Below are 22,902 nucleotides of genomic sequence, written 5' to 3'. Positions count from 1 at the left end.
CTCAGCTTCGAAAGGGAACTGGGCCCGCAGAGCACATTATCCTTGCAGGAGGGATGGCCAGGCATGGTAAACAGGGCAGGGCTAGACTGATGGGCTGAGAGTTACAAAAGAAAATTAAAAAGGAGAAAAGAAACACGAAAAGCCAAAGGCCCAGACGGAGCCAGCTGGCATGAACCCAGATCCAAGTGGGTGGTGCGGCACGGCGGGGAAAGGTGCTTCTGGAAGAGTCCTGGGGAATAACATCTGCTTCTCGTCCTGGTTTGGCCTCAGCTGAGCAAAGGCAAGCAGGCTGGCCTCCCTGTGAAACATGAGGAATGCAAACTGGGGGAGTTGGGTCAGGCCTCAGAGGTCACCTGGCACCTTTAAAACCACCTCTCGTTTTATCGAGGAGGACACGTATTTGGAGGCCCCACCTGACTGCGATCGAACTCTCCAAACACAGGATCCTTTAGTCTGTGGAACCTCGCCCGGCTTCACTTTGTGTCGGGTTAGCTGGAATTCGTATTCCTGAGCGAGAGGGCTGGGTCTAAAACTCTGAAGGACGTTGGTCTCTCACGCTCCACTACAGTTGCCCCTTATTAGAAGCACAGGAGAACAGCATCATCCAATGTAGAGAGAGGGCACTGGTTTATTTGGTGACCTCTACCTTGACCTTTGCTTAGGTGGCTCAAGGGTAGGGTGGACAGCTCAATCAATCACGCCGATGGCCAACGTCTTCCAAAAAATGAAGTCGGGTCAGCTAAACAGTGGTCATTGATTTTTTTTCTTTTTAAACATGGCAGTGAATCATAATGGCTGATCTAGTCTACATAAGCAGGGCTAAAGTGCAAGTTTAATTTGTAAAATGTAGAGATTACACTTCTCTTAATTTGATGATTATGTGTTGCAAACTCTGTAAGGGCACAGACATTTAAATGTAAGAAGTGTAAAGTGGGTATGAAAAATGAATAGGAGTGGGCATTGAAGGTAGAGGTCTCGTGAATAACATAATAATGATAAGAATGCAGCTAACTTGACTCATAAGAGACTGACTACGTATTACCCACGTTGTGATGACTTCCGTGTGCATGGTAGGAAGTCTGATCATCCTTATTTTCATGAAGGAGTCATCACTTGTCCAAGATCTCAAACGAGACAGTGAGTCCAGGACAGAGGTCCCTTGCTCTCCTGCTGTCTAGCTCTGAATCCTACCTGGTTGGCTGGTCGTTCTGAGACTGCAGCCCCGGACCATGGGGGAGGGGACCCTGGTCCTTACCTCTGGTTTTGCCTTCAGCTCAGGTCATGCGACTGGGGGTGCCAGAAACATGTATACACATGATGTGTATTCATCTGTTGTTGTCAGTATTTATTATTACAATTTTAATAGTTTTTTTCCTTTCTTAAAATGTATATGCATTTTTTGGCACCCTCTGTATACATTTTAAGAAAGGCACGGTTTCAAGAGGCAGGCAGAGCCAAGTCCGATCCTGGCAGTATATATGGCACCTTGCACGAGTCCGTCCACCTCTCCGGGCCTTGGTTTCCCCATCTGTCAGGAAGGAGTAGTTGTACACGTGTATCTGTTTCGTGTTGGCGTTGTGAACAGTAAATGAGAGAACCTGTCTTGAGCAGCCAGCACCTGGGAAATAGAATCTCAACAACCATACATTTCCTGTGGAGTCCTCAACTTAGAAAATTAGTCAGGTGCCGAAAACCTAAGTTAGTGTTTACTCTTCCAACAAGGAAAATAATGTGTTTCCTGAAAATTGTCTAGAACAGATTTCTTTATTCTCCTTCCATGATTAAGAAACCCAACCTTCCTTGGTGCTTTATTTTTTCCTCACAATACCCCGTGGGTTAAACAGCATGAATGTCCCTTTGACACTGAGGAAAACGAAGCATAAAGATATGTGGAAACTTGCCCAAGAGACACGGCTAGAACGTGACGGAGCAGGATGTGACTGAGACAGCCTGGTCCAAAGCCCGCGCCCTAACCCCGGCCTCCCACCTGTCACACGACCACGCCAAAGAACCCCTGATTTTGAATCGGATGGATGGGACTGTCGCTGAGGTACCAGAAGTACAGACTGACTGGAGGGAACATTCATAGCTCTTGAAGTCAATACCGATTCCTCCCAAATGACTGGAGCTCAACAAATCAGAGTAAAGATCTAGGGATGGGTCGTCTTTGCCAAATAGCTTGGGTACCACTGAGAGAGCGTCTGTTCCTTGGGTAAGGACAGAAGAGACACACACTAGACAAGACAGGGATATTTCTGCAGTTTGGTTTGCACTGAATCTTATGGGAGAACCTGGTAGGTCCCAAGATGTTTCACTTTACTTTAGTGTGATGCACAGGGAGATAAGCCGGTGTCCTCCCTCAGACCAAACAAGGAGCAGGACTCAGAAAAACTCGGCGGGCAAACTCCCCAAGGATCACATGACTTCAGGTTCAGTCTCCCCCTTTCCCAGCTCATTTCCAGACTGTATTTTCAAAGGCTACATCGTTTTCAGAAATAAGAGAAAAGCCACACATTTATTTTAATGAGACAATGCTAATTAAATCTTGACATGCTAGTTACCTGGGATTTCCATTTTTCAGGTTAATGGTAAGCCTCTAGAGGATTCTCCTTTGCAAGCGCTGCTAAAAAGTGCATACCTGTCTATGCTAAGAGGGGCTGAACGACACCCAAAGCATTTCCATCCCTAATTGTCTGGGAAAGCAGTGTTCCAAACAGTGAAATCCTTCACCAAACAAAGAAACAGAAACAAACAACAAGAGATGGCCATTTACCAACACACTTATATATTGACCTTAGTTGCTCTGGGTGCAAAGATAGAAACAGTAAGCAAAGGGAATCAAATTGTTAGCCCAAGAAAGACAAGAAGTGTCCTTTCCAAATAATGCAGCATTTCTAGCAGTACAGACACTTTGTAGTTTTCACATGTAATGTTCGTGGTGGGGTCGTTTGGCTGCGCTGGAGCCCTGAGTACTTAAGACGGCAGTTAGTCCTTCCTTGACATAAATGATTTCATTTAATGCTCACAGCCCTAGGAGGGGCAGCCATTACTTTTCTTATTTTTATGGGTGGGTGATGGAATGGAGTCTCAGAAAAAGTAAGCGACCTGGTCACCCTCTCGGAGCCCGCAGACTGAGAGAAATTCTACGTGAATCTGGGCATCAGAAGCCACAGCCCAAATCACACCTCCTCTTTCCCAGCCTGTCTGGGGAGGGGGAGTCCTCGCCAATATTGTCATCTGCCAGGGCTAGTGTGAGTGTCACGGGGCAGGGTCCCATGTTTCTGTGTGTTCACCAGGAACCAGTCAGGGCTAAGGACTGGGCTGGCGTCTGCACAGTGGGTGCGCAATCAATCAATCAATCAATCAATCAATAATGGAATCAATTCAAATGTGCTTTGCAGGTATCAAACATGACAACTTTAAGCTGACAAATACTTGCAGGCCGGCTGAATCTCTTCCACATTTGGGCTGGTACAAACCCTGGGCTTTAAAAAGCCATAATCTTATTTAAGTAATAATAATAATAAAGCTTGCAATTCAGCATATATCTGCTCCCCGTTCATCCTAACGGTTTGCGATTTCAGAAAACCATGCTGATTCCTTTTCTCCAGACCCTGATGAAATCAGGATTCAGTCTAAATGCAAAAGAGGTCCAATAAACTGGTGCCCAATTTAATTAGATCGATTTAATGAAATTAAACAAATAGTCATCGGGTGTTTACTGTGTCGCAGGGCCAAAGAAAGCAGACTCTGCCTTTAAAGAGTTTATAGTCCTATGGGGTGAAAATAAGACAAATACACGTGACTCCGTAAGAGAAGATCCATGTCAAAAGGGAGAGACGAGGGAGTAGCCATGTGGATCCTGGGAAGGAAGGTGAGGGCTGCCAACCTCTGCCCGCCCCGTTGGCGCTGCCCAGCACAGTGCCCACTAGCATAGCTCTTGAGAACTTGAAATGTGGCTGGTGTGAAAGAGAAACGAAATTTCCCATTTTCATTTTATTTCAGTGACATTTAGATAGTCAGATATGGCCAGGGGCCACCACCATGGGCAGCACAACCCTAGGTCCCCAAACCTAGCTGTTCATTAACCCAGGGAGTTTTTCGGAACGCAGATTTTCATGCCTTATGGAGATTCTGATGCAGTAGATCTGGAATAGGGTCTGGGAGTGAATGTAATTTTTAACAGCTGCACAGAGGGCCGTCATGCAGACCACGTGTACACAGGCCAGCCTTAGGCCATCGGGCTCGGCTGTGGCCTGTCACCGTTCACAGCTCACAGGGCTCGCCTGGGCCCAACTGCTGCAAAGACGCGGCTTGGCTTTGCTCTGAGCCACTTTGTTTCCTTCCTCTCCCCACTCATCCTGATGTTCTCAGGGGTGACCCAACTGCAAGCTCATGTATGACTGAGGTCCAAGATGACATTCCATTCAGCGTCATGGGTGCAGTGCCTGGCCGACGAGGGTTTAATGAGCACCCAAACAACCAAGCGATGTCACAAGGCACATTTTAGATAGTCTCCCACCAGAGAACAAAGGCCACCTGACTGGTGGAGGGGCAGTGGGGTGCAACAGGAAGCGCGCCCCTAAAAGTGCCCGTGATCTGAATTCAGAAGCAAAGTTCTAAGGAGACAGTTCTTTTGTTCAGAATCTCAGGAGGAGGCAAAGAAAGGTTTCCATCAGAAGAGATCACATGTGTTCAAACCAGGTATGGCTGCGCACCATTCTGCTCCTTATCGCTGTCTACAGTAGTTGGCTAAGAGCATTTTGCACAGAAAATCACCTAAACAAAAGATGTTTAACCCCGTACCAGATGCCAGGATGCTTAGCATATTTCATAAAGGAAAGGATGATTGTCTCAAACTTTGTAGAAATGAAGCCTTTTGGACGGCAAGTTTGGTACACAGAGCGCAGTGGAGTGCCAGGTACAGAGTGGACAATCAGAGGTGGTTGCTGATGAGTAAGCCTTTTTACATGATAATATACCTATTTGTCTTGCATTTTAGGCCTTTTAGTTGCCTCCCATCAAAAACACTTATCATTTCTGGATCATAGCTTTGGGCAAGATAATTGCAGACAATATGTGATAAAAGCAATTGTAAAAGTTAGCTAAGCCAATTCGTATTATTGTGGGAAAGGTAGAAATGGTTTTTGAGAACTCAGGAAATTCTCTCCATATTTCCCCACGAGAAAAGAAGAGGAGGAGAAAAATGGCACCCGAGAAGGCAGTTCTTTAGAACAGGAGAAGAGCTCAGGCTCTGGAGCCGACAGATGAATGAAAGTCCAGCTCTGCATGCATGCGCCTCACTTTTCTAGTCTCCAGTCTTCCTCTGAGAGCAGGGTCAGCGGCCGGGGGTTGTTCCAAGGCTCAGAAGGTTAACGCGTATAAAATGCCCAGGGTACTTACCGTGGGTCCTGTGATCTGGAACCAAGTACTGCCTTCGGGTTAAGTTGGTCCTACCCCAAAAGATATGCTGAAGTCTTAATGCCCAGGACTCCAGAATGTGACCCGGTTTGGGAAATGGGGTTGTTGCAGGTGTAATTAGTTAGATGAGGTCATCCTGGGGGGGGGGGTGTTGCTAATCCTTATAAGAGGGAGGATGACGTGAAGGCCGAGACCCAGAGCAGATGGCCTTGTGAAGACAGGACACACGGGTAGAACGTGCCATGTGTCAATGAAGGGAGAGGGATTGGCCTCATGCAGCTGCGAGCCAGAGAACACCAGAGTTTGCCAGGAAAGTGGCAGAGGCGAGGAAGAGGCAGGAGGGAGCGTTTTGCAGGCCTCAGAGGAAGCACGGCCCTGCTGCTGGTGGCTTCAGGCCTTGGTTTCAGACCTCTGCACGCCAGAACTGTGAAGTGACACAGCTCCGTGTTGAAGCTGCCCGGTATTGGAGCTTTGACACGGCACTCCGAGGACGCAGAGACAGTCTGCCCGAGCCTCAGCACGCGTCCTGGTTTTCCTTGATGGGTGCTCATTTCAAATACCTCGCCCTCCTTCTCCCCCCTGCATACCGGCTGCACAGAAGAACTGCTTCCGAAGGGGGTCGTGGCCTACCCCTGCCTGTCAACCTCAGGGAGACGGCCATAGCCATTTCTTCATTTTGAAAAGAACTTGTAAACTTGGTGATCTTTCCAGCTTCTTCTTCTAGGACCCAGCAAAGCAAGACTCATACTTATTCATGAGCTAGGCCAACTCTGTGCCCAAATCAGTTTTTCTCCAATATTTTGAAAGTCATATATATATATATATATATATATATATATATATATATATATATATTCATATTCCTGTTTACATCACTTGTAGGACCAGGAAAGTTTGTTTTGTCTTTCTTTGTGAGAAATGAGCTATTTGCATAGCTGGAACCATAAAGCAGCAATTTAACTGAACTGAAAAGCCAACAGAAGGCGAAGCAGAACAAAACATGAACCAACAACTGGGCTCTCTCATTGCTCCTTTTTTAGTACCAGCAAGTACGGTGATATAAAAACTACCATGACATCAATTAATTTTAGCCCTTTTACAAGTTGTTTTAAGTCTCCTCCCATAATACGTCTATATGAAATAACTGCTTTGTAATTACCGACCTGATTAAATGTTAAATAAATGTGAATCCTTAGTGTGGCCGCCTTTGCATTGCTTTGAAGTTTTTGTTTCATTACTTCCTCTTCGGTACTTCACAGTATATTGCTGAATATTTTCACTGTAGACGTAGATTTCATCGTGCCATGCTAATGGGTGTTGCATAGCAGCCAATTGCTACAATGGCTCTTGATTATACATTTGAAACTGCAGATAGACGATTGGAAAAACAGACTCATCATGGTTGGGGCTGAAAGTGCCAATATGTCGGCTGCTGACACCAGTAGCATGGATTTTTGGATGCAAACCAGCCAAGCAGTTCCATTAGACGGTATCAGCTTTTCCTTTCTGCCAGACCGAGCTACAGTTAGTGTAACTGTGAAAAGAACTTCTCATCAAGAAAATGGCAAACGTTTTAACATCCATTTCAGAATATTTATTGCAATTTTCTTTGCTCAAAGAGCGTCCTGGGCCCTTTTTGTTATATTTTTAATCCAATAATAATCTTTATTAACTATCTGGCATTTCAATAAAATTTTTTTGTTTTTTAAAAAAATCCAGTGTCTTGAAGGTCGGAGCCCATCCCTTTAGCTCTGATATTTCTCTAGAGGGTTTGACTGCTTAGAATTTGCCATTCAGAAAACTAAGTGCTGTTTAAACTTTAGACTGAGAAAGACTTCACGCATGTGGTCCGTGCACATTAAAATGTCCCTCTACAATCTGGAGACCGTGTTTGGGGGTGTGCACGTCTTCAGTGGAGAAGTTCCACTCCAGCTGTCTTTTAACAGCAGTGTCGGGGGAATGACAGCATCTGCCCTTCAACTTGAGAGACCTCAAGCATATTGTATTTCTATCGAATGCCATCTTTTTTTGAAGAAGCAAAATAAAGCCATCTGTCCCTGAACTCTTAAAATAAACTTGGCTTCCAGTTCTTTTCCTAAATGATTTTTATACAACTGCTTGTGCTAATAAGGACTTCAAGAAGTTTATTTTCTTCATCATTGGGAAAGAATGACTGTAGTAAAAAGTGTGCCTGCCTGCTCAGACCTTCCCTCTGGAGGTGTGTCAGCACCCCCCCCCCCGCCCGCCCCCATGTCTCTAAGAAGGAGTGTCACAGCGGCCACAGGACAGGATGCAGAGCACAAGGTGCTTTACCTGTCTGTGTTCTCACAGCACCCAGTGGAGGTGGAGGCCATGACTCTCATTTCACAAATGGTGTTTCAGCTCAGAGGTTAAGTGACCTGTCAGAGTTTCCACAGCTAATTGGTGCAAAGCTGAGCTGAAACCCGAGTTTGGGGATTTCTTTTTCTTTCTTTCTTTTTTTTATAAATTTTATTGAGGAACATTGGGAGACAGTGTGTTTCACCAGGGAATTGTCCTTCAATCTAGTTGTGGAGGGCACAGCTCAGCTCCAAATGCAGTTGCTGTTTTCAATCTTAGTTGCAGGGGGCGCAGCCCACCATCCCATGTGGGAATTGAACCGGGACCCTTGTTGTTGAGAGCTCGCACTCTAACCAACTGAGAGCCATCCGGCTGCCCCCGAGTTTGGTGATTTCTGAAGTCAGGGCCCGTTCTGTAATACCACCTGCCTTAATTGTCTTCCTGGCCCTGCAGTAAAGACTGAGAGTGCATTGCAACCCTCTCTTATGTACATACAAGGAAACTAACTTGTAGGATAAAACCTTGGTTAATCAGAAGATTAGGCTCAGGGGATTTGCAAATTTAATTTTCTGGAAAGTTTTTCGTTTCAATCCTTAATTCCCACTTTCTTGCCGTTGATAAGGAAGGTTCTCCCTCTCTCCCTCTCTCCCTCTCTCTCCCATTTTCTTCCCAGGCCTTGAAAATGAACTCATTTGGATTTTTTTTCCCAAATCTGAAGTCTTGGTTATTGACTTATTTTCTTCCAATTCTTCCTTTTCTGCTAACAGTAGACTCCAGAGGGACAAATTTCTAGTTAATTAAGATTTCTGGTAATCAGGCTTTTACATTGTGTTGGTAAATTAAAATCAGGTGAAAGCTGCCTCCCTGAATTTGAAATCGTCCTCATCACAGATTCTCCTGGTGCCAGTGTCCCCTGTGTGACTGTGCACTTGCGACGGATGGTCCAGGACTCCGTGTTCCGATCGGGGATGACCTGGACGCCGTCAGTCCTCCAGGGCACACGGCCGGATGGCCCTTAGTTACCGTTTAGGCTTTGTGTCATCAAATGGTGCAAAGGAACAGCTGAGAACACTAAAATGCCGGCACACATTATCAGTCATAGGGCTTTCTATAGTCACTCTTCACTTCACATGTTTTATTAAATTAAAAGTAAAAATAACTTTAGTTGCATATCCATATTGTCATCCATAACCATTAAAATATAAAATGTCACAAGGCTATTATAAGATCATCTTTCTGACCTTACCTCCTAGTTTTCTAATAGAAATAAATTGTAGTTACTTTTTGAACTTTGAATGTGGGAATCATTTTTTTTTTAATGAAGCAAAATTAAAGTTATCTCTTAGAAAGGCTGACTAAATAAAAAGGTTATTTCTTAATAAAATACATTTTAGAATAAATTGCATTGCAATCTTATCTATCTACTTGGAGAACTAACAGGCAGCTTAAAAGTTGTATGCAGAGTTTCAGGTTTTAGGGGACATAATTTAAACTTGGAATGTTCAAATGGTCATAATATTTTAATGGTGGTTTATTATTACTTCAAATTATGTTTAAATGAAGATAACGGGGACGTAATTTAAAAACAAGACCAGTAAATGAGAATTCTTTTCTTGAAAAACCAAGCAACTTGAAGTAATAAGCTTTGGCAACTTGGCATAAAAACGTGCAGGTAGCTTATTTTTGCTTCAAGGCTTTTATGTCTCAAAACTGTAACTAGCAGCCATGTTAGCACTCACAAAGAAATCCTGGGTTAAGAAATAGTACCATGAACATGTGGCTGGTGATTCAGTCCCGTTCCAAATGCCCACAAGATTGCTGGGGATGGATTAGCTTACAGAGCAGCAATTCTGTGTAAGGCCCTGGCACGGCGTGCGGGGTGGGGGGTGGACAGGGCAAGTGGGGGGAGGGGGACGTTCTATGCAGACCAGTGCCCTGAGTCAACTATGAGCATTTTTGTAAAATACATTTTATTGGGGAATATTGGGGGACAGTGTGTTTCTCCAGGGCCCATCAGTTCAAAGTCATTGTCCCTCAGTGTAGATGTGTCTAGTTGTGGAGTGCTCAGCTCAAGTTTAAGTCCAGTAGCCATTTTCAATCTTTAGTTGCAGGCGGCGCAGCCCACCATCCCATGCAGGAATTGAACCGGCAACCCTGTTGTTGAGAGCTCGCGCTCTAACCAACTGAGCCATCTGGCCTCCCCATGTGAGCATTTCTTTACAAGTCCAAGTTCAGAGACATCAGTTAGTAGCTTGAGATTGGTCATGGTGGGTGTATTTATACCACAGCAATTGGCAAACTGTATAAAGCAGGGCTCATCTTTTTGAAGTACCAGCTGTTACACATTTACCGGCATGCCACTGGTGTAAAGGCACCAGAGCAGCACAGTGGGAACAAGTACACGGATTAGGGGCTCCTCACTTTGAATGGGGTTTAAAGTCCACCAAGATAGGCATGGAAATCAAGACAGAAAGGTAGGATGGAGCCGAGGTACAGAGGGCCTTACGTGCTTCACTATTTCTCTCATTTACTATACTTGTCAGATGCCTGGCAGAAAACAGATGGCACATTCAAAAGGGAGTGAATAACGAAGGTTTCAAAAAGGGGCCATTTACAAGGCATGGGCAAAGTTAAGGTGAACTCACAAAGGACGGAGAAACACCCCTGAACGGGCTGCTGCAGGAAGCAGAAGCCAACATGAAAACAGATGGCACAGGACCCACTGATACAGACCATACAAGTGTGATTCCCAGAATACAAAGCGACGTGGAAAAGGACAGGGTGGACCTGGAGGGGTATGGAAACTATCCAGCACAGTCTCATAGCCAGTGGGGACCCCCAGATGTCTTTGTACAAAGAACTGTGAGATGGTTTCTATAATTCAGAAAGATGGATCCGCCAGCCGTGTGTAAGGTAGGCTGGAGAGGGGACGTAACACACGGGTCAACCCCAAAAGAAGCACTTATAATGAAGCAAGTAAGAGGTCACGGGGACTGGAATTGGGGGTGTGGTGAGAGGAACAGAGAGGACTCTTTAGGAGACATCAGAGAACTACAAGTAGAGAGGCATCTGTTAGCTATTACAGCTGACCAGATGTGGGGAGAGGGTAGGAAAGTGTTAAAATAACACCACGGCACTGAGCCTGGATGACTCTGATGATGACAGAGGTTTCCAGAACAAGAAGGGCATGCGAAAGGTGATTTTGAAAGGGGGATGGACTTCCGTTTGTGTGGTTAGAGGCTAGGAAGAGAGAAGGGAGAGTATTTCCGCCTCCGGTTCCCCTCCTGCCAGGCCAGTTTGGAGTGGCTTTGTTCCTCTGCAGAAGCTCCTTTTGGATTCTAGAAACCACTGCCTCCTCATGACCCTTCAGCGATGTTGTGACTTTTAGGGTGAACATACCCAGCAGCCATTTAGAACTGTCAGACTAGACTTTGGCAGTGACGTCGTGGCCAGACAGAAATGTGGATGTTTTCCACATAAAGCCTAGTGTAGAGGAGGTAAGACCTCAAGAGGCACAGAGAGAAAGCAGGTTAGGGGTGCTGGGGTTCCCGGGAGGCCAAGAGGCACTGCCCCAAAGCTCAGGCCAAGCACGAAGGGCAGCACAGCGTGTCGCCGAGAAATAAGGGACTCTGTTGCCATCATCTGCTCTGGTAACCATTTGGTGACAGTGTCTGAAGGGGGTTACATGTCAACACAAAGATGGAGATAAGTCACCACAAGGCCGCATTGCTATAATAATTCAGTGATCTGTTATGAACCATTGAGATCAGGCAGAAAAGCTCTCCACGGAGGACAAATCAATACCCTCCAGGTTTTACGGTCGTTAGCGCCCTAATGCAGTTAATTATTCACCATCTAAATCTTGAGGAGAGTCCTGCACACCCAACACCTGTCCCCTCTTTCGTATCAACACCAGCCAGACGCAGCCAAGTGCTAGTTACAGACTGGAGATCATGCGACCTTCCACACACGAAGTGCTGGCGTGCCAAGCAGGAGGGACTTTTTGAGATATTCCCAAACTCCTATTAATAAAATTTACATCTATGGGCAACGCACGTGCTGTGCCGTCAGTTAGCCAGTGTCTGGACCAGGGCTTCATCTACAATGAAAGGAGAATGGATTACAGGGGGAAAGGCAGTGGCAGGCAGGGAACAGAAGGCAGGAAACGAAACCAGACAGACTGTGCACCCACTTCATGTACATGGTATCTTTAGCCAGGAGTCCAGAAGTTCAGCCATGTACCCAGGCCCACACAGCGGGGAAGGACAGGCTCTGTCCCTGGGGTGGCCAGGGCGTCTGGAACTTGCCACTCAGCCAGCCGCTGCCCCCCAGCCCTTGTTCATGCGATTGGTCTCCAGGAATTCAAGCCTTCTGTTGTCTCCCCCCTTCCACGACTAGATTGCACACATCCCCTCTCGTCCGTACAGATGGCAAACTCTCCCTTCGGGACGCAGCTTATGAGTTCTGTCTTCTCTGGACCCCACCTGTACTTTGGAGGAAGGGGACGGAAGGGGTGAGATTACTGACCCCTCTCTTGTCCTGTTCTAAGCCACACTGTCCTCTCTCGGGCCCTCAAACCCGTCAAGCTCTTTGCCCCTCCAGGCCGTGGCTTCAGCTCTCCTCCTGCACCCCGTGCCTGTGTAACTCTCACTTGCCTTTGAGATTCTGGCTGGAATGTCTTCGCTGAGAAGCCTCCCTGTAATTTTCTCTTCGGGCCTTGTGTACGCGTTCACTGACCTTAGTACAGCTACTGTCACACTTACTTGTGTGATAACTGGATTCACAAAGGGAGCGCGTTTCATCTGTTTTGCTCCCCACTATACCCCCAGCTCACAGAGAAAGCCCTGCACGGGGGTGGTGCTGCCGCGATTTGCCAAATGACTGAAGGGAAGGGAATGTGTGTCTTAAGCATCATATCACGTGCTGTCCCTACTTCTTGGCCCACGAGGGCAGCCAGAGGTGACTAGCTGGGTGGTACTGACTGTCCCTAACAGGTAAGAGTAATGATATCTTCAGTGTCCTGTAAAGGCAGCCACCGACCCACTGGGAAGCTCTGACTAGGGAGATGAAGCAGGGCAAAGAATGGGAAGGTCTCCGTAAATAATTATTACTTCCTGCTCCTAAAGAACTCAAAGAAAATGAGGCACTTCCTTAAGAGTATTCTCAGCCCTCTGCTTCATGTGTAGACGAAAATCTGCTAGCTGAAACAGGGTTGGGCCATCAGGCTGTCATACAACTTGTCCAGGGGTCATTCTATTAGGGGTCTCCTCGAGGTCACCCAATTTGACTTTGTCTTGTTTTGTAACTGACCCTGGTCCCAGGACCATTGGTTACCCTGCTTTGAGTTCTTATTGGGTCCCAAGCAGGGGCCTTGCAGTGGGGTGAAGCAGCAAGATGATGATGTGATGAAGGGTGGTACTAAGAGTCAGCAGTAGCCAAGGTACAGCGTGATGCACTGAGCACGGACATCATGCCGCGTTCTGAGTCCGTTCTGAGTCCTACGTGGCTCGGTGATGCTATTATGTAACAAGGGATCCACAGAGCCAAAGCTTCTCGTTCTGGTGGTCTGATACGCTCTGAGTTCAGTTCTACTTTGGGGAACGGCAGTTCTGAACCAAACCTGTTCTCTTTGGTTAGAAAAGACGATTCTGTGAATTCCAATTTAGGGGCATGGTGATATGTTCAGAGGGAGAGAAGAGAGGGAATACGGAACAGAATCTAGAAACCAAAAGGCTCCCCCCATGTATTCACATGTGCCACTTCTTTCAGAACACATCAGCTGACTCCAGATGTCTTGCATGTCTGGGCAAAGTCAAGCTCTCTTGGGGTCTGCCACTAAGGGTGACACCCATGTGAACTGCTGACTTCACAGACGTCTAGTCTGAATCCTGTTGCCTCCTAACGTCCCTCCACTTGCCTCTGAATGAGCGCCCTTGGAATGCCGACCCCAAGACCATCAGAAGTTCCAGAATTCAGCAGAAAAGTACGCCTTCTACCCATTGATTACCACAGACTAGCCTTGGCCCAGGAGCCGCAGAGGCCTTTGGATGCAGGATCTCACTGAAAGAGGCCGCTGACGGGAGAAGGCGGGTCCTGTTGTCAGCATGCCCATTTCACAGGTGAGCATACTGAGGCTCACTGCAATCTCTCCGCACCACGGAGCTAAGAGGCACTTTTGGAACTAATTCTTCCCAAGACTAAGACCTGTCTAATTACCCACTGTCTGCCCTGCTGTGGGCTGGGCATCTCATGACGCTGGCAGTCACTTGCCTGGTCCTGCTGCATCACTTGCATGTCAGAGGGACCCCTTAAAGCAAAACAGTCTTCAGAAGCAAAGAAGTAGCTTTTAATCTCGCTAGCAATTCTAAGCTCCTGTAAAAATCATTCGACACCTTTCATAAGATTCAGCAATCTCTTTATCTCTGCAAATATCAAAGACCGCATCTTTTTTCACAATTGATCATTTTACTTCTGTCTTTTTTCTGGGTAACAGAAAGATGCTTTTCACTCTTTAGAAATTGTCTAAATGCATACAATGATGTAACTTCACAGGCAGTATGATGGTAATTGTTAGGAGAATGAAATATTTAAGTGTGCATTTTCATCCATTTAAAATTATATGTCTTAAATACCATTTTAAAATGCTGTTAATAATTCCAATATCATTTTAAAGGCTAATTCAATGATGATTGGTTCAATAAAAATACCAAGCTAAACTTCAAAATTTTAAGTAACAAAGAAAATACGTCATGTTTTATTTTCCATAAAGCTTACTTTAATCATGGAATTATGGAGTTTTAGAGCTGGATGGGCTGAGAGCTGGTCCAGTCCAATCCTTTTGTTTTATAGCTGCAATTAAAGAGGAAGAAACATGGCCCAGTGCTTTACCAGCGCAGGTTCAGAGTCAGACAGACGCAAGTTCACATCCCTGCTCTGCCACCCACCAGCTCTGGGACTTCATCTGTCACCCACAGTCACAGAGCCGGCGCTTAAAAGCTATCTCCCTAGAACGCTTGCTCTAAACACAATTTGATTAAAGGACTCTCACCTCTCAAACATGTACATTCATTCAGTCAACAAATATTTATTGAGTACATACTAGCTGTGTGACCTTGGGCGAGTTACTCACTGGCTTTGTGCCTCAGTTTCCTGAGCTGTAAAGGGGTAGCTACGTTAGAGTTGGTGTAAGGATTAAATGAGTTCACGCGTATAGTGCTTGGACGGTGCCTGGCACGTTGGAAAGACACAGTATCGTTGGACGTCATTCGTCCTCCTGCTACCACACTGTGTAGGGAACATGGGGGGCCCCGGGGAGGCGACTCGGGAGCCCTCCCTAAGATTTTCCTGTTGATCACACGGAGCAAATCTCTCGTCCATTGGTCACCTCGAGGGTGATGTGTTTGGAAACTTCCTCACTAGGCTTCTGTTTTGACTGCTGCCCTGAATGCATGAGAAAGTATCCCACCAGCGTCTGCCCACGTGCTTTGTGTTTTCCCTTGGGATGGCTGTGAAGAGACCCAGGTGTCTCACCTGGCCTCCCCGGTGGGAAATGAGCTGATGAGTGTGAGAGGAGGTTGGCTGGGATTCCAGGGGTAGGGCGTCCCTGTGGGGCACAGCAGAGCTAACTGGTCCTGTGGGGCGCTGCACGTTGTCTCCCCGCTCAGAACTGGGGTCCGCTGGAAGACCAGTGGGCAAATCCAGTTAAGTGCCCTCCTGCGTCTCCGGTGGTTCTCTCATGTTCTGACGAGTTCACGTAGATTACATCCTCAGGGTGCCAGGGCAGGCCTGACGTCCTGTGTAAGTCTCGCTCATGATCTTGCAATCACAGAATTATGATGATGAAAAGGACTTTGGGCGGTCGGTCATCTGCTTCTCGGTCCCCCTCCTCACAGGAAACATGACACCATCCCAGAGGAGTGACCAGTCAGTACCTTTCAGACCTTGAGAGAGGTCTCTCCAAAACTCACTGTGCTGCACAAGATGAACTTCTCAGTATGGGATCTAGTGCGTCTCCTGTGATATGTGCATGTGTGTGTATGTAGACACCGGTCGCCATTCTCGGGGAAAAGTGAAAATGCCCCCACCAAAGAAAGAGGCAAAAGTCACACCCCCAAACCACACACTGTTGAATCTCTTCCAGGCATAACGTCCCCAGTTCCTTCCACATGTCCTGGGTTATCTCATTTTCTTCCCCTGGCTTCACTCCCCGTGAACCTTTCTCCCCAGCTCGTCACGGATATTTTAGGCTTTAAGGTCTGCCAGCTTAAAACATGATGTTAGAATGTTCGATTAGTCCTGAGTATCTAGGAAACCCGACCTAAATTTCCGTGCATGGCACATTTTAGTTGATGCCTCCCAGGTCCTCGCTCTCTTTGGTAACCTAAGAGCTACAAAGCCGAGTCTCCGTCATGTTACTACTACCTGTTCTGACAACACGGTTCAGGAAGCAGCCGCGGGGAGTGGGAAAGGCCCTCGTCTGAGCAGCAGGGAACTCGGGTCTCATGGCGGCTCCAGCCTCTCACTAGACGTGTGACCTACACACATTCAGCACCAGGAGGAGGACGCCTGTAGCCTCTCTTCTTTGACAGCTCAACCTTAAGGATGTGGTAGGTGACTTCTCAAGGTCACACTGAACCTCTCCATGGCTCTGATCCTTTAATTCTTGGAAAAGGGGAGAAGGGATGATGCACTTGGTGTCTCAGGATGGCACAGGTCCAAGGAGACGCATATGCGCCTGAAGGAATCTGCCAGCTTTGAAGTTCTGAACCATGAGGTATGATGAGTGGTGTCAGCTCGGTCCGTCTTCTCTTTACGTGGCTTGTGCCGTCCCGTGTCTCTCGTGACTGAGTTTGGTTCGGTCTCCAGCCTCCTCTCCTGCCTCCTTAAGATACTTCGGATTCTGACCACATCCTACAAGGAGTTGACAACTCCATCCCCAGTTCAGAGCTCAGGACAAACTTAAGGGGTCCACCTTTTCTCAACCAGCCATCTAACTTGCGATGTGCAGAGAGATTAGGTCTAATTGGTCTCCTGAATGCCTTACTTCAGCTGATGGCCTGTTCTGTGAACGAACCGTCCATTTTTCAAAGCCGTTGCTGCAGCCAGAATTGGACCGAAGGCTCGGTCTGTCCTCCTGAAGCTCACACTTTCACCACCGCGGCACGTCACTGCCGGTCTCCTCTCTGTAACCCCTAGACTTACACTCACTGAGGACAGAGCCAGGGTGGCAAGGGAGGCGTTCTCAGCCTCGGCTCTACTGCCATGTGGGCCTGTCCTGTGCATTGCGGCCCGTTGGGCATCATCCCTGGCTTCTACCCACGAGGGGCCAGCAGCACCCTGGCCCTCAGTTGTGACAGTAACTGACAAAAATGTCTCCCAAGATTGTCAAATATCCCCCCGGGGCGCAAAATCACCCTGGTTGGAAACCTCTGTGCTAGATCTAGCTGAGTGCCTTTTCCACACTGGGCCCCCAATAAATATTTGTAGAAGAATCCATGGTTGATGGAAACGAAATGCTTATGATGGACTTAATGTACAAGCTGCAGAAAAATCAAGCTAATTTCTTTTGGCTTTAGTAGCTCCTGTACTGCCTGGCACACAGCTGGCGCTCAGTATGTATTTAGTGTATTTAGTGTTCCATGACCATAAGCGACTTCCTTTATCCCAGGTAAAATTCTTCCCGTCAGGAGGGCCCAGGTGAGGCGGTGGGAAATTGTCATATTAGGGGGAGAAATCTTTTTTAAGAACCACAACAACAACAAAATCTCTTAGCTGTGGGATTAGGAATCATAAAAATACCTCGCTGAAAAGAGCGGCATGGCTGTGTCCCCACAACCTTTAGTTCCCCATTTAATCATGGCATTTGGGGCAGAGATCAAATTCTTAGTAGTGGAAATACTCGAAACTACTAAAAACATCTCCCAGCAAGCCGGGATCCTTCCAAACACAACTCGGACGGGATGGGAAGCCCAGGAGGGTGCGGACATCTCAAAGGTCACACATTCGGTCACTGGTGTCAGAGCTGGGAAACGAGTCTGTGCCTCTGACTCCCTGTACGTACTTGATTACAGTGACTATTATGGATGCAAATGAAGACTTATTACTATTGTGAGATAACAATGCAGGTTAATATTTGTTGCCATGCTAACATTTTTTTTTTCTAGAGGGGAAAATTATAGGCATGAAACCAATTAAGCAACGTTTCTTTCTTTGTCAAGTTTTAGTTTGCCTAAAGTAAGATTCTCTCTGCTTACTACTTAGTAGTGCAAACTGATTTTTTGGCTTCCTGGGTCGCACTGAGGTGGAATTCAGTGTGGGTGTTGCCCAGTTTTTCCTGTATGAATGGAAATTGACTATGCTGATACGTTATCTCACCAAGTACAGCCATAAATAGGAACAGCAAATATTTTGAAATGCTCATTTAAGGAGCATCCTCCTGCAGAGGCTAGGCACGATGGAAAGGTCACCCTCATGATCTTTGTCTGCCAAAGGCTTGCGGTTGCTCCTTCCTGGTCACCCTTGTAGGATGGCTGTCCCCCCATGATTGAAACGGTGGCTCCAGAAAACGGCAGATAAATTTATGTGTTCTCTCAACTTTAAACAGTTGTCCTTTACTCCCGGATCTACAAAATATCTGGCACAAAAACCTTTCATGTAGAAGGATGTCATGTCACATGTATATTGTTAATGTCACTACAGTAACCAGAAAATGTCACCAGTGTGTTTGTTTCAGACACAAATGAGGGGACAGCTGTAGAATCCACATGGCGGCCAGTGTTATAATAGATGTGAGCCAGGATGACCTGGGTCAGAAAATGACAACTCATTTATATTAATCAGACCTTTCAAATAACAGGTCTGAGCTATAAAGAGTGTAAATGGAAGGTAATAAGCCACTGGGAGAGCAGTTTTCAGTCCTCAGATTTCAGAACCAAACGTCGGAAGTAAATGCAGCAGCATCTTTGGAGGAGGGGACCCCCGAGCCAGAGTTGACAGACCTTTGGTGCTATCATTGCCAAGTTTAAGCCTAGTCTCTGTGCATCTCAGGGATGGATTTCAGTGTATTAAGTATATATTGGTTCCCCGCAAGCTCAATGTTTAGGTTCCTTGTGGGGCTGGAGGCACAGCTCCCACAAACCTTTCAGCAACCTGACTGTTATAATTAGTCCTTCCCATCCCATTCACCCAACCCTGTCATGTTACAAATGAGGAAAGTGAGGGCGTGGGGGCGGGGAGGAGTGTTAAGAAACTGATTCAAGATCCCCTGGCTGTGACTAGCTAGTAGCTTGTTTACTGACCAAGTAACTGACCTCATTCCTAACAGCATCCTCTCTTTGTTAGACCTTTTGGAAACAGCCAAAAAGTAAAAAATATAACGTGTAAGCCTACAGATTGTTTCCTTTAGAAAAACACTGTAACATAAAGTGGTATGTGCTTTAATTATAGAATAATATATTTAACAGTCCTATAGGGTGGCCGTAATATCTGGAAATAGAGTCTCTATTATTTTCCCATGTATTAATTATAGTTGCAATGTCAATAAGCCATTTATTATACATTTGCCTACACTTTGAGACACGGGGGCTATGCCCTGTAATATACCGATAAAGTAGAAGGGAACGTTAATGGTCTAAAACAAGAAAAATTTAAAAGCAAGCTAAATTTAAGAAGGTTTGTAGGACGAATGGTTCCCTTGGTCACTAAAGCATTGGAGTTTACAGATAGGTTTATCTTTTGCCTCTAGTCTGCACTCTGAGCCAAAATAAGAGAGAATGCATGTTTTCCTGACTTCATCTATATAATTATAATTTCATCCTGAATAAAATATTAATCAAAGCTGTATTCATGAGTTGAAGCTACTGCCATTGTTCCCAGAAACCAAAATATGATTCTAAAATGGAATATGCTTTATCTCCAGATTGGCTTAACCCAAAATAGATGTTCAGCATAATAATTTTGGAAAATTAAACACAATATTTGAGCAGCCTTACATTAGTGCTCAATTGAATCATTCAAAGAATATTATTTTGTAGCTTAAAAATAAATGATAAGACAGCATTAGGAAAGCCTAGTAAAAAAAATGGCATCGAGGTCCTGTAATTGAACATATTTTATTTATGGCTTATTGATGGTGGCATCAAAAACCCACCTTTCTGATTATTTAGAGTCATACCCAACTGGCTTAGGAAGGAGCAGTGCAACTCTGCAGAGGCTGACTGTCTCTGGTACCTACCAGGTTTGTTCCCGTCAGTGTCACTGCTTTAGGATACGCGGTAATTTCTCCATCAGTTCAGGATAGGAAGCCAACCTTCCGAGGGTCTAACCAGAGAGACCAGTGGTGGCTCTACCCTTGCTTTTGTGGGAATCCAGACACCACCCAGAACTAGCTGTGTTGCTGTCTCCAACCAGAGTCTGCAGTTGGAGCGGGTCTAAGATTTCATTGAGCCGATTGCTCCTTTTCTAATAATCAGTCCTCTCTTATTAGTCCTTTTGTAATAATAAGTTCTGTTCCTTATTGACCAAGGGTTGAACACTAATTTTCCCTTTCATGAGACGCGCAGAATCAAGGTTTCATGCAGGCAGGATGATGATCAAAGGTAAGTTCTCACAAATGTGAGGCTTTGGTCATTTTCAAGTCGCAAGGTTTGTTTAAAAAACACCTAGGTGATAACTTCACGATAAAATGGTTTCTAACCTAGTTTAGAAATGTCAGCTGTGTTTTCCAGTGAGCCTCCAATGCACACTGAAGACAGGATCCCAGGCTCAAGTCACAGAAGAGTTTATTCTCATGATTCGGTACTTTCTGGGTTCTCAGCAGCGCTAAGACAGAGAAACTGTAATCTTAGCTAGCTAACATTTTCTTCCTTAAATGTGACTTAATTTTTCACCCCCTGGGAAAATCCTGCCTTATGTGGAAAAGTCACTGAACCAGCAAAAATAACTTAAGGACACATGTACAATGGTAAGTAACATCTGTCACCCGCCCCGCACTCCCAAACCCCGCACCCTCAAACAATGTTGTCTTTTTTTTTTTTTTCGGTTGTATTTTAATGTCCCTTTCAGCGAATATATAGAATACAGCGGCGGAATCTGTTCAGTGAATAGGTTCTTTTTCCCTTCCACAGTGCTTGAGACAGACAAAAGAGGCCCCTAGGCTGGCTTGTCAGTAGGTGTAACCCCCGGCTCACGTGCGGCCCACCTTTTGTTCAGCGGGCCCACAGCCCAGGAGGTGGGCAGTGGTCTATTAGCTAATGCTAGAGGAGGCAGACATGTCCCTGCTTTGGGGTCTGTTGCATGACTGCCTCCCCAGTCGTTCTGTCCTGGTGCCTGAGAACCTCTCAAGTGACTGGAACTCGGTGGTTTCATCACTTGCATTTCTGCAAGTTTGGTGCCTTCACAACTAAAAGAAATCTGACCGGACAGTGAACACTCTAGTGAGAACTTCATGTGGGTCAATGACAACTTTTTCCCCCTCGATTGTGGATCTCCAAGGACGGAGAGCAAATGTGAGTGGGAGGTGGAATTACTAAAAGAAAAACACAACTCTAACTAAAAGTTGAGGGGTCCATTCAGAGATCACCCCAAACCATCTGAGGTGGATGAAAGGTACTGCCTGCTTCACAGAAACGTTTTCCTCACCAGCTCAGAACATCCAGCCTGAATGTTGCACAAAAACACACAACCAGGTAACCAGCAAGCAGTACTTGGAGTTTCCAATACAATAGCTCAGAGAATTTCACTCCTGAAAAAAGGTGTCAGAAGCGATGGAATTCCCAAACAGAAACCCTCACAGTGCCCCCTAGTCCATTTTCTTAAGGTCTATTGTTAACTAAGGATGCCTTGTCTTTTCAAATTCCTTCAAGTGAATGGAAGAGGCCAGACATCTGCCAGGATTCGCTCACATTTGCATGCAAATCAGAGACTTGGGGACACACAAGGCCGCAGAGCCAACACCACCACTTCTACTCTAGACTTAACACGGATCCAAGTACCTTCCTGAACTTTCCACCCCTCTGGTCCTCACTTGTAAAAGTGAAGTCACCCGCGTATTCGAGTAGTAGTCAGTCAGTCAGTCTTCAGACTCCCATGGCAAAGCAAATTGCAAAAACAAAACAACATACTGTCTTTCGGAAAACCCTGCACGCCGAAGCCCACTCAGCAATACCTGTTCGAGGAATCCCACGTCTCCTTTATTGTCTGCGTCTGGGAATAAAAATGCTAGTGGTGGCAGAGAGCTCGAGAAGGGTCCGTTTCCCTGCACTCTTGGCCTTTACTACGTGGTTCAAATGCCTCAACATCACTTACCCCGCAGGTCGCTCATTTACTCACTCAGGCCTGTTCCTGGCGCCCGGGCTACAGCGAGCCCAGCAGGTAAAGGCCCCCCTCTCCAGGGCAGGTACCACGGCCGACTCTCCCACGTGGCCCACCCAGGCTGGGTCCCTAGCCACGCACCATCCCTGACCTGTTTCAGCACCTGTCCGGGTGCGCGGCGCCCCTCTCGCGGCTGGATATTCCCAGCCCGCCACGCAAGGACTCCCTGGGTGGGAGGAGGTCGGCGGGGCTCTGGGAAGCGCCGAGTCGTCGGCTGCCCACACCCCTCTCCACGCAGCACAAAGGACGCTCGCTGGCAAACTTTCCTGGCTACCCACCCCGGCCGCGCGGGGACCCCAGCGCGGGCTCGCTCCCTGGAGCGGACCGCGGCTTCCCTGACATTTCATCATCCCTGGCAGCCTTCGGAGCTGCAAACGTGCAGGATGAGATCTGTCTCCACTTAGACCGCCGACAGGCAAGTAGATGCTGCTGAAGGCTGGGGCTTCCACACACGAAGGCTCTGTGAATGACTCCCTCGCCCCTTTCCCCACAAGGCCACCGCCAAGCATCATCCGTTTCCTTCCCACCACCAGCCACCTTCCTTTACCCTCGCTCGGTCCTCCTCCCCACTCCCGGGGCCTCTTTCCGCGCTTTTCTCCAGTCCGGCTGCCTTCCCAGTTCACATCCCAGCAGCCCCCCTAACTCGGGGTCCCCGGCTTCACCCTCCCCGGCGTCGGTCCCTGAAATCCAGCCGCTGGCCGCCTTTTGCTATTTCTGTCTGGCCTTCGTTGCGAACTATCGCTCTCCCAACCCGTGTGGGTTTTACATGTTCGGGGGGTGGGTGGGACAAGG

The 22,902-nt window shown here is 46.8% G+C and overlaps 1 protein-coding gene across 1 annotated transcript in view; it reads right to left on the bottom strand.

Moving 5' to 3' along the window:
* Positions 1-22,902, bottom strand: part of LRRN1 (leucine rich repeat neuronal 1) — a 37,053-nt gene that overhangs the window by 13,463 nt on the left and 688 nt on the right. The gene's annotated exons all lie outside the window — the stretch shown is intronic.

Source organism: Rhinolophus sinicus, linkage group LG10, assembly GCF_036562045.2.
Source record: "Rhinolophus sinicus isolate RSC01 linkage group LG10, ASM3656204v1, whole genome shotgun sequence".
Lineage (NCBI taxonomy): Eukaryota > Metazoa > Chordata > Mammalia > Chiroptera > Rhinolophidae > Rhinolophus > Rhinolophus sinicus.
This window is presented reverse-complemented; position numbering and strand designations above follow the sequence as displayed.